Below are 17,933 nucleotides of genomic sequence, written 5' to 3'. Positions count from 1 at the left end.
GGAAATAGTACTCAATGTTGTGTATGAATGCATGCTTATATAGTAAAAATATAAAAATATGCATAGGAATGATTCACAACAACTTCAGGATAGTATTCATGTCTATAAAGGAAAATGGTATGTGGGCTCTAGTTAGAATAAATAGTTTGTTTCCACTATATCTGAGGTGTTTTATTTATTTTGAAAAAGGAGACAAGGCAAAACATAAATATGGTTAAAACTGGATAGTAAATATATAGATATTCTCCATATTCTCTCTAACTTTCTGCATGTTTAGCTCTTTCAAATAAAATACTGGCAAAAAAATGGTAATAGATACTATTGAGAAAAAAGGTAATGAGAAAACAATTCATTGGAAAGCAAGAGAAAAGCGTAGAATTGATCTATAACATCAATAATTTTTTAAACATCTTTATTGGAGTATAATTGCTTTGCAATGGTGTGTTAGTTTCTGCTGTATAACAAAGATATACATATACATACATCACCATATCTCCTCCCTCTGCATCTCCCTCCCTCCCACCCTCCCTATCCCACCACTCTAGGTGGTCACAAAGCACCGAGCTGATCTCCCTGTGCTATGCAGCTGCTTCCCACTAGCTATCTATTTTACATTTGGTAGTGTATATATGTCCATGCCACTCTCTCACTTCGTCCCAGCTTATCCTGCCCCCTCCCTGTGTCCTCAAGTCCATTCTCTACGTCTGCGTCTTTATTCCTGTCCTGCCCCTAGGTTCTTCAGAAGCTTTTTTTTTTTTCGATTCCATATATATGTGTTAGCATGCGGTATTTGTTTTTCTCTCTCTGACTTACTTCACTCTGTATGACAGTCTCTAGGTCCATCCACCTCGATATAAATAACTCAGTTTCGTTTCTTTTTATGGTGGAGTAATATTCCATTGTACACATGTGCCACATCTTCTTTATCCATTCATCTGTCAATGGACACTTAGGTTGTTTCCATGTCCTGGCTATTGTAAATAGAGCTGCAGTGAACACTGTGGTACATGTCTCTTTTTGAATTATGGTTTTCTCAGGGTACATGCTCAGTAGTGGGATTGCTGGGTTGTATGGTAGTTCTATTTTTAGTTTTTTAAGGAACCTCCATACTGTTCTCCATAGTGGCTGTATCAATTTACATTCCCACCAACAGTGCAAGAGGGTTCCCTTTTCTCCACACCCTCTCCAGCATTTATTGTTTGTAGGTTTTTTGATGATGGCCATTCTGACCAGTGTGAGGTGATACCTCATTGTAGTTTTGATTTGCATTTCTCTAATGATTAGTGAACATCAATAATTTTAAAATCCCATCAGAATGGAGAAACTTTGGAAAGTCTGATCAAGAGTAAGCACAAGTGAATACTATATGCAGAGAGAAATAAGCAAATAACAATGGCCAAGAATGACCCAAAAAAGTAATAAGAGAATACCATATACGATTTTATGTCACTAAAGTTGAATATTTACATAATATAGACAATTTCCTCCTCCAAAAACTTGTTTCCCAAATTGCTATAAGAAGAGGTAGAAAATCTAAATACACTGGCATCCATTAAAAAATCAAACTGTTGTTCATCATCCATTTCCAAAAAAGACCCCAGGCACAGGCTGAGTTTTAAAAACTACTAAGGAACAGATAATTCCTCTTCCTAAACTATTAGAGAGACAGAATTATATAGAAATCTTACTCTTGTGCTTAGAAATTAGCACAACCTTGATACAAAAATCTAACAGAATAGCACACCAAAAAATCAATAGATCCATTTTACTTAGTAACGGTTGTAATAACCCTAAATAAAACATTAACGTTTGAATCCAGCAGTGTTTTAAAAATAGTATACAGAGTAGAATTTATTCCAGGATATAAATTTGGTTCAACATTAAGATATTTTTTCATAGACAGTGAAAAACTCCACGCTCATCTCAAAAGATCCTGAAAATCATTAGAATACTAGAATCAATAAGAACAGCTAGCATTTATTAAGCATTTACTATGTGCTGAGAATTTCCCATGTTTTATTTAATTCTCATAACAATCCTATGAGGCTGGTGTCATTATCATCCCCTTTTTTTTCTATATAAGGGAACTAAAACTTAGGGAATTTAAGTACTTTGTCCAAGTTAGGAATAAAACTTTCTTAACTTGGTGGAAGTTATTTACCAGAAACTAATAGCCAACACCATAATCATTAAAATAGGATTCCAACCCCTTGCTTGGATCTCCACCAGCCCTCATCTTTGGCAGTCTTGTCTAAATTTCCTAGATGTTTCTTTTTAGAGCTATGTTACTATGCAGTCCACAGAGGCCCTGCTTATAACCGGCACAGACGAAAAACGCAAGATGAATTTTTTCCCCTCATGTCCTGGCACTAGAGCCTACCTTCTGCCATTGGAAGGAATTCAAGGAAATCAAGAGATTTTTGTTGGAGATCATGGATAGTGTCAAGTCACTACACTCCCCAGCAACCAGCATTCAAGAGTGCTGGTCCCATAAAGGGATCCTTGATCACATCATTTGCCCTCTCTGAGCCTCGGTCTCAAAATAATGGCACTGAATTGGATGCTGTCCAAGGTCATCACTTCTGATTCTATATTGAAAGACTAATTATCCAAAACAAGGCTCAAGTTACTTTTGAAAATTGCAGCAAAGGAATTTGCTTCAGCTTCTTGGCCCCCCTGCTGCTAGATAACACTTGTAAAATTTGTAAGAAGGAAATGTGAACATCTCAATTCATGGCTGGAAATGAATTATGTTCCTTAGAAAAGAAACATCTCTTCCCAGTTTGCAAAACTTTGGGCTCTTGTCAATTTACCCTTCAAACCCAGGAAAGCAATTTGTGGAGCTCTGCAGAGGGGATTTGCATTAATTTGGGGGAAACACTATCAACAGAAAGTGTTCCCCTTTGCCATATGTTTAACACGAGGAGAGACAGAAAACATATGTTCCATGCATTTTCATGGAGCCCCAGCCCTAGCAAACAGGAAGACAGTCTTCAAAGTTTTCTAACGCAAGATGAGATAAGGACAGACATTTAAAAATGTCATGTTGGTTCTGTGCAGCAGGATATTCAAAGGGATGGAAATTTAAAATTTCTTTCTGGGAAATAAACTGCTGATGAGCAGACCTAGAGAGATGCGGGGGGAGGCGGGCATATTTGCATGAGGAGCCTGGGAGCCTCGTGAATGGAAACTGATTGAGACTCTACCCCTTTGTCCCCGAGATTCAAGTTCCAGAAATCTGCTTCAGTAGCTCACCATTTGCCTAAACAATATCCAGAGCGAGAAAGAGCAACGAAGCCTCTGAAATAAAATCATTGTGAGGATAAAAGCATTAGGCTTGGAATTGGTGTCTCTTGAGAGAGGAATGGTTTGAATCCCTGAGGCTGTGGATCCTGGGATCGGTCACAGTCCAGCCATCCTGGAGGCTGACTAGAGTCCCAGGAATGTGGCTCATACATGGGAGTGAATCTAAGGAGCTGTGACGTGGGGTCTCTTGACAGCGCACTTTGGAAGGCTGGAACAACCCACACCTGGAAGAACCACCTACGCTATAAAGTAAGCTTCATTGTTGTCCACCAGCTTCCCAAGGTGATGTGGCATCCTTTGGCCTCAAGGGGGCACTCCACCTGGAAGACATGAGCAAACTGGCCCTTTGGTCATAAATAAGCACGTTGGGGACTTCTTAGTCCCAGGGAACATATTCAAAGTTGGTGACTTTGGAGCTTGAGCTGTTCAGTAGAAGTATTAACAAGAAATGTGTTCCTGTTGTTTTGTAATCCCAAATGGGCAAAGAGGAACACAGATGTATAAGAGAAGAGGAAGCCTAGTGGTGGCCACCAGGCTGTCCCCAGTTCTCAGAACAAGGAAGGGTGCCTCCCCAGTCCAGGGAAGCTCCAGGGAGGCCATGATGCACTGGAGGACTTTAGGCAGCTTCATGGACTTGGCCTTGGTCTGCTTAGCCCAACTTGGGCTAAGCAGCGGCTCTTGACAAACCTCTCACGGAGATTGTTTAATTTTGTTTTCCAATACTGCATATTTTTAGTCCATTTTGACCATTTACATTCTAGAAAACATCCATATCACTGAATTTTTCAAATGTATTGGTGGAGTTTTACACAGCACTGCCTCTTTATGTTTTTAATCTCCTTAGTGTCTATGGTTGTAGCCTCTTTCTCATTCCTAAAGGTGTATATTTGCCTTTTCTCTTTTTTTCTAGATTAACCTTGCCAGAGGTTTGCCCAGGTTCAAACTATACAAAGACCTTTCTCTATGGTTTATTTTTAATTCTATTGGTGCTCTGTTTTGTGAATTGTTAATTTCTGGTTTTAATTTTACTAACTTCATCTTCCAGATATCTTTGATGCTGTTTTTTTAACTGTCTCAATTGATTTCTTCTTTCTCTTTGTTTAATTCTTTTTGTTTAATCATGAAAGCTATGATTTTGGTCCTGAGTGTAGTAAACAGCTGTCACTCACCTCACCCCCTAACTTCTAATATGTAGTATTCTCATTAGAGTGATTTTCTAAATATTCTGTAATTGCAGCTTAATTTTCTCATTAACTCAATAATTTTTTTTTTTTTTTTTTTCTTGCGGTACGCGGGCCTCTCACTGTTGTGGCCTCTCCCGTTGCGGGGCACAGGCTCCGGACGTGCAGGCTCAGCGGCCATGGCTCACGGGCCCAGCCGCTCCGCGGCATGTGGGATCTTCCCGGACTGGGGCACGAACCCATGTCCCCTGCATCGGCAGGCGGACTCTCAACCACTGCGCCACCAGGGAAGCCCAATAATTATTTTTTAACGTTATTTAAATCAAATAGCTTGTTGGTTTGTTAGTTTGTTTAATTCTTTGTGGTTGGAAAATACAGCCTGTAAAAATTCTACTTTTTAAAATACCTGGGTGTTTTCATTGTAAATTGACACTAAATCAATTTTTGTAAATGTTCCATAAACATTTGAAAATAATGTATATTCCCTACAGGCAATAAAAATGTCTCTTCAGCTTACCAATTATATTATTCAAGTCTTTTTTGTCATTCTCCTAGTTTTATCTTTAAATATTCAAACACATATCTTAACCTACACCAGTCTATCAATATTAAAATAGAACTGGCATTAAATTATTGAATTAATTAAAATTATTAAAATATTTCCATTACCCAAATAATATTAAAAATTTATTATATTCTGATTTCCTTCCCCTTCCCTCCACTAATTTTTATTGAAATAATGTGGAATTTTAGATACGGATTATTTTTATAAAGCCTTTTTTTAAATTTTTTGCTTTATAACAAATTAAATCAGTTATACATATACATATGTTCCCATATCCCCTCCCTTTTGCGTCTCCCTCCCACCCTCCCTATCCCACCCCTCCAGGCGGTCACAAAGCACCGAGCTGATCTCCCTGTGCTATGCGGCTGCTTCCCACTAGCTATCTACCTTACGTTTGGTAGTGTATATATGTCCATGCCACTCTCTCACTTTGTCACAGCTTACCCTTCCCCCTCCCCATATCCTCAAGTCCATTCTCTAGTAGGTCTGTGTCTTTATTCCTCTCTTACCCCTATGTTCTTCATGACATTTTTTTTTCTTAAATTCCATATATATGTGTCAGCATACAGTATTTGTCTTTCTCTTTCTGACTTACTTCACTCTGTATGACAGACTCTAGGTCCATCCACCTCATTACAAATAGCTCAATTTCATTTCTTTTTATGGCTGAGTAATATTCCATTGTATATATGTGCCACATCTTCTTTACCCATTCATCCGATGATGGACACTTAGGTTGTTTCCATCTCCGGGCTATTGTAAATAGGGCTGCTATGAACATTTTGGTACATGTCTCTTTTTGAATTATGGTTTTCTCAGGGTATATGCCCAGTAGTGGGATTGCTGGGTCGTATGGTAGTTCTATTTGTAGTTTTTTAAGGAACCTCCATACCGTTCTCCATAGTGGCTGTACCAATTCACACTCCCACCAGCAGTGCAAGAGTGTTCCCTTTTTTCCACACCCTCTCCAGCATTTATTGTTTCTAGATTTTTTGATGATGGCCATTCTGACTGGTGTGAGATGATATCTCATTGTAGTTTTGATCTGCATTTCTCTAATGAGTAAAGATGTTGAGCATCCTTTCATGTGTTTGTTGGCAGTCTGTATATCTTATGTGGAGAAATGTCTGTTTAGGTCTTCTGCCCATTTTTGGATTGGGTTGTTTGTTTTTTTGTTATTGAGCTGCCTGAGCTGCTTATAAATTTTGGAGATTAATCCTTTGTCAGTTGCTTCATTTGCAAATATTTTCTCCCATTCTGAGGGTTGTCTTTTGGTCTTGTTTATGGTTTCCTTTGCTGTGCAAAAGTTTTTAAGTTTCATTAGGTCCCATGTGTTTATTTTTGTCTTTATTTCCATTTCTCTAGGAGGTGGGTCAAAAAGGATCTTGCTGTGATTTATGTCATAGAGTGTTCTGCCTATGTTTTCCTCTAAGAGTTTGATAGTGTCTGGCCTTACATTTAGGTCTTTAATCCATTTTGAGCTTATTTTTGTGTATGGTGTTAGGGAGTGATCTAATCTCATACTTTTACATGTCCCTATCCAGTTTTCCCAGCACCACTTATTGAAGAGACTGTCCTTTCTCCACTGTACATTCCTGCCTCCTTTATCAAAGATAAGGTGACCATATGTCCGTGGGTTTATCTCTGGTATAAAGTCTTTATGTTATGTAACTTTTATTTTTAAAATTCTTTTCTTAACATTTACATTGTTTTATACCTATATTTATTATAATTATTTACACTATAGATTATTTTTTTGGCTTTATTATTCTCTGCATGTTTTCCTCTCCCTTGAATCTTTCACTTTGATTTGTTTATTGGTATGAATAAATTTATTCATTTATATCCATATTCATTTATTGAAAGGGGTACCTCTTCAAGCAAGTTTTTTTTTGGCTGGGAGGATGGAGGACTTGTATGCGTGAGATGGGTACTTCAAATCCATTAATACCTGAAAATGTCTTTCTGTTGCTTTAACAGCTGAATAGCATTATTTTATACAGAATTCTTTGTTTTTACTCTTCCCCCTCAAAACCCTAAAGATATCGCTCCCTGTCCTCAGGTAGTTAGTGTTATAGAGGAGGATCTGATGCCAGTCTATTGACATTACTTTCTTACACTCTGTGAATAGCCTACTTTTCTCTCTCTCTTTATATCCTCATAGCCTTTTTTCTTCCCCACTATCTTTGAAAGTCAGAGGTCACCAAGAAAAATGTAGGTGTAAGTCTCTTTCCATTAAAAATCCATTATATTCAATTAGTCCTTTTAAGCTACACACGTAAGGCTTTCTTCAGCTGAGGCAACTTTTCTTCTATTATAATTTCTTCTTTTCTTTTCTCTCCTCCTGAAATTCCTATTCCAAGTATAATTTAGCTCCTAGGTATGCCATGATACTTATTGTTTGAGCAAACCTATTCATTTCTGTTTTCCTTTACTTCTGAGATCTTTCGTGTTTCCTGTAAGTTTGAAAATGTCTGAGGCAAATGACAGGAGCAGGTCATGGACAGGATATGACATGCTCTTGCCAGAGGCCTGAGAAGTCACGGGCCAGGTGTGGAGGGTAGCTGTGTAGTCATCATCTACTTTTCAGTAGAAAGCACAAGCAGCAGTCAGCACGGGGAGGATACCAGAAGGATGTTCTGAACTGTGGGGAAGGGCAGAGAGACCTGCAGGCCAGACTGAGACCAAGAGAGTCTGGTGACTCAACTCCACATCCCCGTATGCACACTGAACCCAGGAACCAAGCAGGTGACTTGGGAACACGGTCTGCGGACAAACAGAGGGGAGTCTGAAAGCAAGCTTATCAAAGGAGGTAAAAAAATCAGAGAGCAAGGGGCTTCCCTGCTGGCGCAGTGGTTGAGAATCTGCCTGCTAATAATGCAGGGGACATGGATTTGAGCCCTGGTCTGGGAGGATCCCACATGCTGCGGAGCAACTGGGCCCGTGAGCCACAACTACTGAGCCTGCGTGTCTGGAGCCTGTGCTCCGCAACGGGAGAGGCGGTGATAGTGAGAGGCCCGCGCACCGCGATGAAGAGTGGCCCCCGCTCGCCACAACTAGAGAAAGCCCTCGCACAGAAACGAAGACCCAACACAGCAAAAATAAATTAATTAATTAATAAACTCCTACCCCCAACATTAAAAAAAAAAAAAACCAGAGAGCAGGCTCTGAGCAGACCAAGAGTAATGTAAAGCTTTCCAAGTGTGTTTTGTCCCTGCGCTCATGGGAGAATGGGAAAGATCTGGGCCAGAAAAGGACCATTCTTGCATTTGATCCACATGCCAACCCCATGAGATAGGCATGATTAGCCCTATTTATAGGCAAGGAGATTGAGTCTTAATGAGGACAACTTTTTCAAGATCCTCCATTAGTGAACAGTGAAGTCAGAATTCGAACCCACATCCATGTGTCCAGAGTCTGAGTTTTCCTATGGTGTCACATTGCCTTATATAGCATTGTATATATGTATATACACTATAACAATGTAGCATTATCTTTTTTTTTTAACCTGCTCCTCATAACCAGTAGAAAGCTAGTGCCCTTCCTGGCATTATTCAGCAAACTGCCTTCCAGAAATGAAGATGATTTTTTTCAGGTGTTTTCTATTTGAGAGTGATTCTATAAGGAACAGAAGTTCACTAAGTTTACCACAAATAATGGATCTTTTGGGCTTCCCTGGTGGCGCAGTGGTTGAGAGTCCGCCTGCCGATGCAGGGGACACGGGTTCGTGCCCAGGTCCGGGAGGATCCCACATGCCGCGGAGCGGCTGGGCCCGTGAGTCATGGCCGCTGAGCCTGTGCGTCCGGAGCCTGTGCTCCGCAACGGGAGAGGCCACAGCAATGAGAGGCCCGCGTACAGCCAAAAAAAAAAAAATATATATATATATATATATAATGGATCTTTTAGTGTAAGGACAAGAACAGCCTTGCCCCTGTTCTCCTCTCATTGCCTCTCATGGTGTCTACTGACGCGCTTGCTCTGGCTTCTCTTGTTGCTGTGACTGCTATGCCTGATGGATCAGCAAGCTGGGAAGGGCAGGATCTACAGCTCCCATTACACCAGGTTCCATGCCTCAGTTCTTGATGCTACAGCCTCATTAAGACCACTGATGAAGCTCTCCGTATCTTTTTTTTTTTTTAACTTTTATTTATTTTTGGCTGCATTGGGTCTTCATTGCTGTGCATGGGCTTTCTCTAGTTGCAGCAAGCAGGGGCTACTCTTCATTTCAGTGTGCAGGCTTCTCATTGTGGTGGCTTCTCTTGTTGCGGAGCACAGGCTCTAGGCACACGGGCTTCAGTAGCTGTGGCTCATGGGCTCTAGAGCGCAGGCTTAGTAGTTGTGGCGCACGGGCTTAGTTGCTCCGTGGCATGTGGGATCTTCCCGGACCAGAGCTCGAACCCTTTTCCCCTGCATTGGCAGACAGATTCTCAACCACTGTGCCACCAGGGAAGTCCTCTCCATATCTTTGTGCAATTTCTTTCCCCTCTCTTTCCCCAACTATATGGCTGCCTTTGTCTGACTTGCATCAGTGCCCAAAGCTGGTGTGCTCTTGTTCCACCTTCATTTTGGTTTTCAGTTCCCTTTTAAGGTGCGTTTTTCTGACAGCCTGCCAGTGAGTCACTCCTCCTCCAGTAAGTAGACATCATGTTCTTGTGTACCTTTGATTGATTTGTTTCTATTTCTCCAAACCTGGGGAAATAGAGCATGTCTTTTATAGATAGAATATAAGAATCAAAAGGATTGTGAACAGAAATGCCTTTATCTTAAACCTCTACAGTGACTTCCTGTTGCCTATGTAATAAATGACCACAAGCTTAGTGGCTTAAAACAACAGAAATATATTCTGTCACAGTTCTGGAGGTCAGAATGAGTCTTAAGGGGCTAAAATCAAGGTGTCAGCTGGGCTGGTTCCTATGGAAGGCTCCAGGGGAGAATTCATTCCTTGCCTCTTTCACTTAGAGAGGCTTCCAGAATTCCTTGGCTTCTGGCATCATCATTCCAGTCTCTGCTTCTGTGGTCACACTTCCTCCTCCACTGTAGCCAAAAATCTCCCTCTGTAATTACTCTTCTAGGACACTTGTGTTTACATTTAGGACTCAGCCAGAGAACCCAAGATAATCTCACCATCTTAAGATCTTTAAATTAATGACATCTGCAAAGTTCCTTTTGCCATATAAGATAACATTCACGGATTGCAAAGATTCAGTTGTGGACTTCTTGAGGAGGTATTATTCAATCTACTGAAGTCCACTCTCTGGCTTCCAAAGATTCATCTCTATCCTATATACAATCACCCCATTCTGACATCCCCCAAATTCTCAACCCATTATAGCATCAACTCGAAGTCCAAAATTATCAATTCCAAATCTAAATTATCTAAATTAAGTATGGGTAAAACTCTGCCTATGATCCACCCTGGGGCAAAATTCCATCTGTGGAACTAGAAGTCAAGTTATCTGCTCCAAAAATACAGTGGTGAGACAGGCACAGGATAACAGTTACACACATTCCCATTCTAAAGGAGGAAAAAAAATGGAAGGAAGAAAGGAGTCACCAGTCCCAAGCAATTTCAAAATCCAACTGGGAAAACTTCATTAGTTTTCAAGGTCTGGGGAATAATCTGTGACTCAAGGATCCACACAGCTCTGCACTCTGGGCCAGAGCTCTTCTTCTCAGAGTCATTATTCTATTGTCCTGAAGGGTAGAACACTTTGTAGCTGACTAGTTTTATCACCATGTTCCTGCCTGTAGAAATTATAGAGTCCAATAGCCTTCCTTCGTTTTATCTTGTCTCTGTCTCTTTCGGTTCCAGCCAGCAGCATTTCTAATGTAACATTCTCAAAACCTTTGTATATTACCCATGCATGTCCCAGGGATTCACTCCATTAGCTAAGAGAGTCCTCCAAAGATCTTTTCTGGATAATCTCATTTCTATTCCTGGTTTCTGCTGAGATGGCCGAGTGGCACATCTAATCTCTTCGGTACTAGCAAAAGGTTGTCCAGTCCCACCCTTGGCCTTCTGTTCAGAACACGCTTTCCTGATAATGAATCTCCTAATTTTAGCATCTTGTGCAATCTGGGTAGGGTAAGAGTCCTTGATGTAAACTTCTAGGCATTTCGAGTTCTCTGCACGCATGGGTGAAGCAGCTGCAGTAGCCCAAGGGCAGTCTTCTAAAAAAAACAGTAGGTGCGAGCTGCTAGGATCAAAACGTACAGAGGCTGGGGGGTGTGCACACCAAATAGTTAAGGGAGTACGAGATCTAAGTGAGACCAACAGCATCAGCATCATATTATAAAAGTGATACAGCAGAACTGGTATGACGGCTTATGGAAGTATGATACCGTGATGATGCATTCTCTTGGCAGAACTATTCTCTTTTCTTTTATATGAAACGGTGCTGCTTCATACAGCCTCCTTGCTCTGGAATGTTTCTTAGAGGTTAGGGATATATACATATCGGAAGATAACAAGTTCTCACCACAGTATTCCATGAATCCCATCCCCTCCATACATCCTTCCAGCACTGGTAGTGGTTATGGTCTTAATCACCTCTTAGCACATACTCATCATTTCTCTCTGGCAAGCCTGTTAATTGCTCTGATGGAGGCGTGGAGCCACCAAGCGCAGTCCCACAGGTCAACGTAATTGGTGTCGGGTTATGACACTGGACATCTTCTGTGTCCTGAGCAAATGTCATCCACTTAACCCATCTGTCATGTGGGGAAGTGATTCTGACAGGTCACATTTCATAATGGCTCCACTACTATTTATAGAACCAGTGGATGATTGCACGTGATCAGCTCCAATCTTTGTTACCTGATTGAATTCACAATGTCGATACAGCCCATTGTTTCTCCCCACAGTAATAAGTGACATGCTTTTTCAGTCCCCTTGCTTCCTCCCATTGGTGTCCAGAGGGCAGCGGCTAAGTGCAGGTTTGCATCTTCTCTGATCTTTCCTCTGAACCCACAGTGGGTGGGCCGGGCCTGGTTCCAGGCTGGCAGTGCCCCTCGGGCAGACTTGGACCTTACTCTTGAGGAACTGACACACTGCTATGGACTGAATTGTGTATCCCCCCAAAATTCGTATGTTGAAGCCCTGACTCCCAGTGTGTTGGAGATAAGACATTTAGGAGGTAATTAAGGTCAAACGAGGAAATAAAGGTGGGGTCTTCGTCTGATAGGATTGGTGGTCTTATAAGAAGAGGAAGAGAGGGCAATGTTTCTCTCCCTCTTTCCGTGCTCATATTGGGCTGGCCAAAAAGTTTGTTCGGGTTTTCCGTAAGATGTTACAGAAAAACCCGAACGAAATTTATGGCTAACCCAATACATTGAAGAAAGGCCATGTGAGGACACAGCGAGAAGGAGGCTTGTCTGCAAGCCAGGGAGAAAAGCTCTCACCAAAAACCAAACCTGCCAGATCTTGATCTGGGACTTCTTGCCTCCAGAATTGTGAGAAACTTAATTTCTGGTGTTTAAACCACACAGTCGGTGGTATTTTGTTATGGTAGCCCTAGCAGGTAAGACACACATATGTACAGAAATAAAGAAATATGTCAGCCCAGAGAGTAAGGTCTTGAGCACCCCACTCCCAGCCCTCGGGTAGTACACATATTTGTATGTAAATCCTCTATTTGTGTACCCTTTGAATTGTGGCTGCCCTATTGCTTGTTTTTTTCCTAAAACCCTGACTGATACTTGTTTCCAGGGCTTATATTTGGACTGGTCACTTTGTCCTGTGACTTTCCCATGGCGTCTGGCAGGACTCTTTTCCATTTGGATTTTCTACACCCCACCCCTAAAGCCGCTCACTTTGACAAGTGTGCTGGGTCAGCCCAGAAGCCATTCCCCTTCAGGGTCATTCACTTGCCCAGATCAGAACCCCGGATTCAAGCAAGCTCACCTCCAGCCTCCCCAAGAGCATGGCATATGGAGCATCTGGCTTGCACAGGCGCCATGCTGAAGGATGGGTCAACTCTGTTGGGGACCACTGAGCTGGCCCCTGGGAAGGCCGGCTCCTCAGCTCCCAGGGAACAGCAGCTGAGCTCAGTGTTGCATCACTCCCGGGTGTCATGTCCTCCCTGGGAAACGGGACTGGAAGGGACATGTGCCAGCCCAGTAATTAACATTAATGAGCACACTCCATCTGGAGGGTGGAAAGATGAATCTGTTCCTTGCATCCAAGTTCTTGACATTCATTCCAGCTGGAAGCATCCAGAAAATGCTGATAATCTTCCTCTGGAGCATGCTACCAGGTTATAGGGACCAATCTTCGCCCCATACAAGACACGGGAGGGTCACGAGACAATTTCTCTGAGGTCTGACTTTTACAATTGGTGCAGGGTATCTGATATTAATTTAAGGCAGACCATTGGCCAGGGATTTCAGAGTCTGTGCTTGAGAGGTCACACTGGGTGCAGCTGTGAAACACAAGAGCATGAAACTCCAGCATGTCCCTCCATCCCTGAGAGCCACCAAGGACCATGTGGCATCAGTGCATGTGGCCCAAAGCACAGGCCTGGCTGGGGTCAGAAATGTGAGTGTGCTCCAAGGTCAGCTATGCTATCGCTCTGAGATGCTGAGAAACCCCCTCCCCCTCCCTAAATTCTAGTCTCTTCATTTCTGAAATGGAGAGAGGTGGACTAGATCCGTATTTTCAAAGTAGGGTCCAAGGAACCCTAAAAGTTCCGTGGGTGCCCTGAGTGGAAAATGTACACCACACTCAAGATGGTGTCACCACTGGATAGGGTGAGAGGAAGTGGTCCTGCGTGCTCTAGTAGTTACAACAGAAGGATATATTTCTGGAAAAAGAAAAGACAAAGCAAACATGATTAGGCAATACAACTGACCCTCAGTAGCTGTGGGGAGTCTGTTCCAGGATTCCACTGGATACCAAAATCTACAGATGCTCAAATCCGTTATATAAGATGGCATAGTATTTGCATGTAATCTATGCACGTCCTTCTGCATACTTTAAATCGTCTCTAGATTCCTCATGATACCCGATACAATGTAAACACCACGTAAATAGTTGCAAATACAATGTCTCTGTATTGAATACCTCCAGATGAGAGGGATGTCTGAGGACCTCATAACAGTAGTTGTCTGTCTGGAAATGAACTGGATTGCTTGGAGAGAGAAGTCGTTAAAAACTGCTCTTCGTGGTTTTCTTCTTGTACTTTTTGAATTTTGAACTGCGTATAAGTATTGTTTTATACAACGAAGTTAAATATAATCCTCAAAAAATTAAAAATAGAATTACCGTTGATCCAGCAATCCCACTTGTGCAAAAGAATTGAAACAGGAGAAGGCTCTAGATGCTGTGAAGCAGGAGGCACTTTGGGATCGTCCGCAGGATTGGGATGCTACAGAGGCGGCCACGGAGCCCGCCGGAGCCACCCTTCCTACTGCTGCTGCCGCCGCTGCCCGAATCGGAACCGGTGGGCCGCAGCCGCCGGCAGTGCCGCAAAAGAAGAGGAATGCAGGCAGTAGTTCAGATGGAACCGAAGATTCCGATTTTTCTACAGATCTCGAGCACACAGACAGTTCAGAGAGGGATGGCACATCCCGGCCATCTGCCCAAGTCACCCGCTCCTCAGCCCGGCTAAGTCAGATTTCCCAAGATTCCAGTCCTGTTGGAAATTTGCAGTCTTTCGGCACCGAGGAGCCTGCTTATTCTACCAGGAGAGTGACGCGTAGTCAGCAGCAGCCTACCCCAGTGACTCCGAAAAAATACTCGCTTCAGCAGACTGGTTCATCCGGCTCAGAAAGTGAGCAAGTGGTTGACTTTTCAGATAGAGAAACTAAAAATACAGCTGATCACGATGAGCCTCCACCTCGAACGTCAGCTGGAAATACCCCTTCTTCTGAGTCTGATATAGACATCTCCAGCCCCAACGTGTCTCACGATGAGAGCACTGCCAAGGACGTGTCCCTCAAGGACTCGGGCAGTGATCTCTCTCATCGCCCCAAGCGCTGCCACTTCCATGAAAGCTACAATTTCAGTTTGAACGGTCCTACAGCAGGCTGTAGCTCCCTAGGACATCTTACAGGAAAACACGAGAGACATTTCTCTACATCAGGATGCCCACTCTATCATAACCTCTCAGCTGATAAATGCAAGGTGAGAGCACAGAGCCAGGATAAGCAGAGAGAAGAAAGGATGCTGTCCCACAGGCAAAATGGCAACAACAGGCGTGCAACCAGGCACCAACCGAGAGGCAGTTGCGATATAAGGAAAAGGTTGCTGAACTCAGGAAGAAAGGAAATTCTGGGCTGAGCAAAGAATAGAGAGAGAAATATATGGAACACAGGCAGACCTATGGGAACACTTGGGAACCTCTCCTGGAAAACCTGACTAGCGAGTGACTTGGATCTTTTCGGAAGAGCACAAACCTGGGCTTCAGAGGGTCTGGAGAAGTTAAGGCTGCAAGGCCAAATCACAGAGGGGAGCAACGTGATGAAAACTATTGCTTTTTGTCGCTATGAGCTTGATACTTGGTACCATTCTCCCTATCCTGAGGAATGTGCACGACTGGGATGTCTTTACATGTGTGAATTCTGTTTAAAATACATGAAGAGGGCTTCCCTGGTGGCTCACTGGTTGAGAGTCCGCCTGCCGATGCAGGGGACATGGGTTCGTGCCCCGGTCTGGGAAGATCCCACATGCCGCGGAGCGGCTGGGCCCATGAGCCATGGCCGCTGAGTCTGCGCGTCCAGAGCCTGTGCTCCACAACGGGAGGGGCCACAGCAGTGAGAGGCCCATGTACGGCAAATAAATAAATAAATAAATAAATAAATAAATAAATAAATAAAATAAAGTAAAATACATGAAGAGCCAGACAATACTCCACTGACACATGGCTAAGCATGTGTGGAAACACCCACCCGGAGATGAGATATAATGCAAAGGTTCAATCTCTGTGTTTGAAGTGGATGGCAAGAAAAACAAGACCTACTGCCCAAAACTGCCTGTTGGCCAAGGTGTTTCTGGACCACAAGACATTATATTATGATGTAGAACCCTTCCTGTTCTATGTTATGACAGAAGCAGACAACACTGGTTGTCACCTGATTGGATAGTTTTCCGAGGAAAAGAATTCATTCCTCCACCACAGTGTATCCTGTATCCTTATCATGCCTCAGTACCTGAGACAGGGCTATGGCAAGATGCTCATTGATGTCAGTTATTTGCTTTCCAAAGTGGAAGAAAAAGTTGGCTCCCCAGAACGTCCACTCTCAGATCTGGGGCTCATAAGCTACCGCAGTTACTGGAAGAAGTGCTTTTTCGTTTCCTGCATAACTTCCAAGGCAAAGAGATTTCTATCAAAGAAATTAGCCAGGAGACAGCTGTGAATCCTGGGGACATTGTCAGCACTCTGCAAGCCCTTCAGATGCTCAAATATTGGAAAGGAAAACACCTAGTTTTGAAGAGACAGGACCTGATTGATAAGTAGATAGCCAAAGAGGCCAAAAGATCCAACTCCAATAAAACCGTGGATCGAAGCTGTTTAAAAGGGACCCCTCCAAAGGGCACTTCAAGTGACCCGTTACTCCGAGCCAGCAAACCCCAGCAGGAGGAATCCGTACTCTAGGGATCTGTCTGTCATTTCTGTTGCTATTGTGATTGGCACAAGAGCTCTTGTGATTGGCATCCCGCTCAGGACTGTCCTGGCTCCGACCTTCATGTACCCTGCAGACGCTGGTTCTGAGGAACTGTTTTTCGGCTCAGTGAGGTTGCCTGGATGGGATATCTGTGTTAGACTTGAGTGCAGATCCCTCGTGGCACTGACCCAAGGTGTTGTGTTTTGGTACTGTACCTGTCCAGTCACTGGTTCTCTCCTCTGGCCCCATGAGGTCGTGTCGTGTCTTCTAAACTTTGTAATAGTGCTTCTTGCCGCCCGGTCACCAGGCCACCAACTATGGTTACCGCCACCAGGACCTTCCCAAATATTCCTTACGTGTGTTTTTGGAGGGGCAGGAAAGAGGTAACACTTCTGAGTGTGTGTGTGTGCTGGGAGGGGGTCCCTTCCCTTTGGATTTCATCTCACTTTAAGTTTTTTCCTCCATTTTTACTGAAACACCTGTTTTTGATCAGTATCAGGCTGACCAGAGCCAAATACTTTTGAAGACTCTTGCAGGGATTAGTCTTGGTTATAGCACATTATCTGAATGAGATGGAGAAAAGAATTGAGAGGTGGTGATTCTGTATTTGGATTTGAGTTCACCTGTGGGCAGTGGGCAATGTCTTGGTGGAAGGGAATGGAATACGACTTTTTGCCTCACCAGAAAGTGCTCAGTAGTAAATGCTTTCTTCTCTTTACTCCTTGCCCGTTTTTACGTTTGCAGGTGCCCAAATAATTTCCAGTTCTCCCTTTCATACTGCATGTTAACTGGTTAACTATACTGCAGAGACCTTTTCACCAGTACTAGTCTGATATAGCACACCTATACTTCCACATAAGTTACACTGCTTTTGTCTGAACATCCTTGGAGAAGTGACTGACAATGACTTCCGTGTCTCAGCCCATGACTCATCAAGGCAGAATGGTCACCGGTGCCAGGGTTTGCTTCCCTGTTCACCAGTGCCTCCCCCTCCCCCTAGGACTAAAGTGCTTATGCCCTTCCAAGAACTCCTCCCCCATTTCCTTTTTGGGATTTACCACCATCCCCCCATTCTCTGGCCTCCTATTTTTGGTGTTGTTTAAGTGAAGGAAGAGATGTTCCCTCTAACCTCTCTAGCCCATTATAACATGCTACCTTGGGGCAGCTTTTTTTTTTTTTTTTGCAGTATGTGGGCCTCTCACTGTTGTGGCCTCTCCCGTTGCGGAACACAGGCTCCAGACGCGCAGGCCCAGTGGCCATGGCTCACAGGCCCAGCC

At 43.2% G+C, this 17,933-nt stretch overlaps 1 pseudogene across 1 annotated transcript; it reads left to right on the top strand.

Annotated features, from left to right (window-relative positions):
* The first annotated feature begins 13,489 nt into the window (after positions 1 to 13,489).
* Positions 13,490 to 16,527, top strand: LOC308614005 (histone acetyltransferase KAT7-like; annotated as a pseudogene). The gene is made up of 3 exons: positions 13,490 to 13,604; positions 14,346 to 15,643; positions 15,985 to 16,527. The product of its transcript is annotated as a histone acetyltransferase KAT7-like (transcript).
* The last annotated feature ends 1,406 nt before the right edge of the window (positions 16,528 to 17,933 follow it).

Source organism: Mesoplodon bidens (genome assembly GCF_964165515.1).
Source record: "Mesoplodon bidens genome assembly, chromosome: 3".
NCBI lineage: Eukaryota > Metazoa > Chordata > Mammalia > Artiodactyla > Ziphiidae > Mesoplodon > Mesoplodon bidens.
Note: the sequence above shows the minus strand (reverse complement) of the source record. Positions and strands in the feature narration are given on the sequence as shown.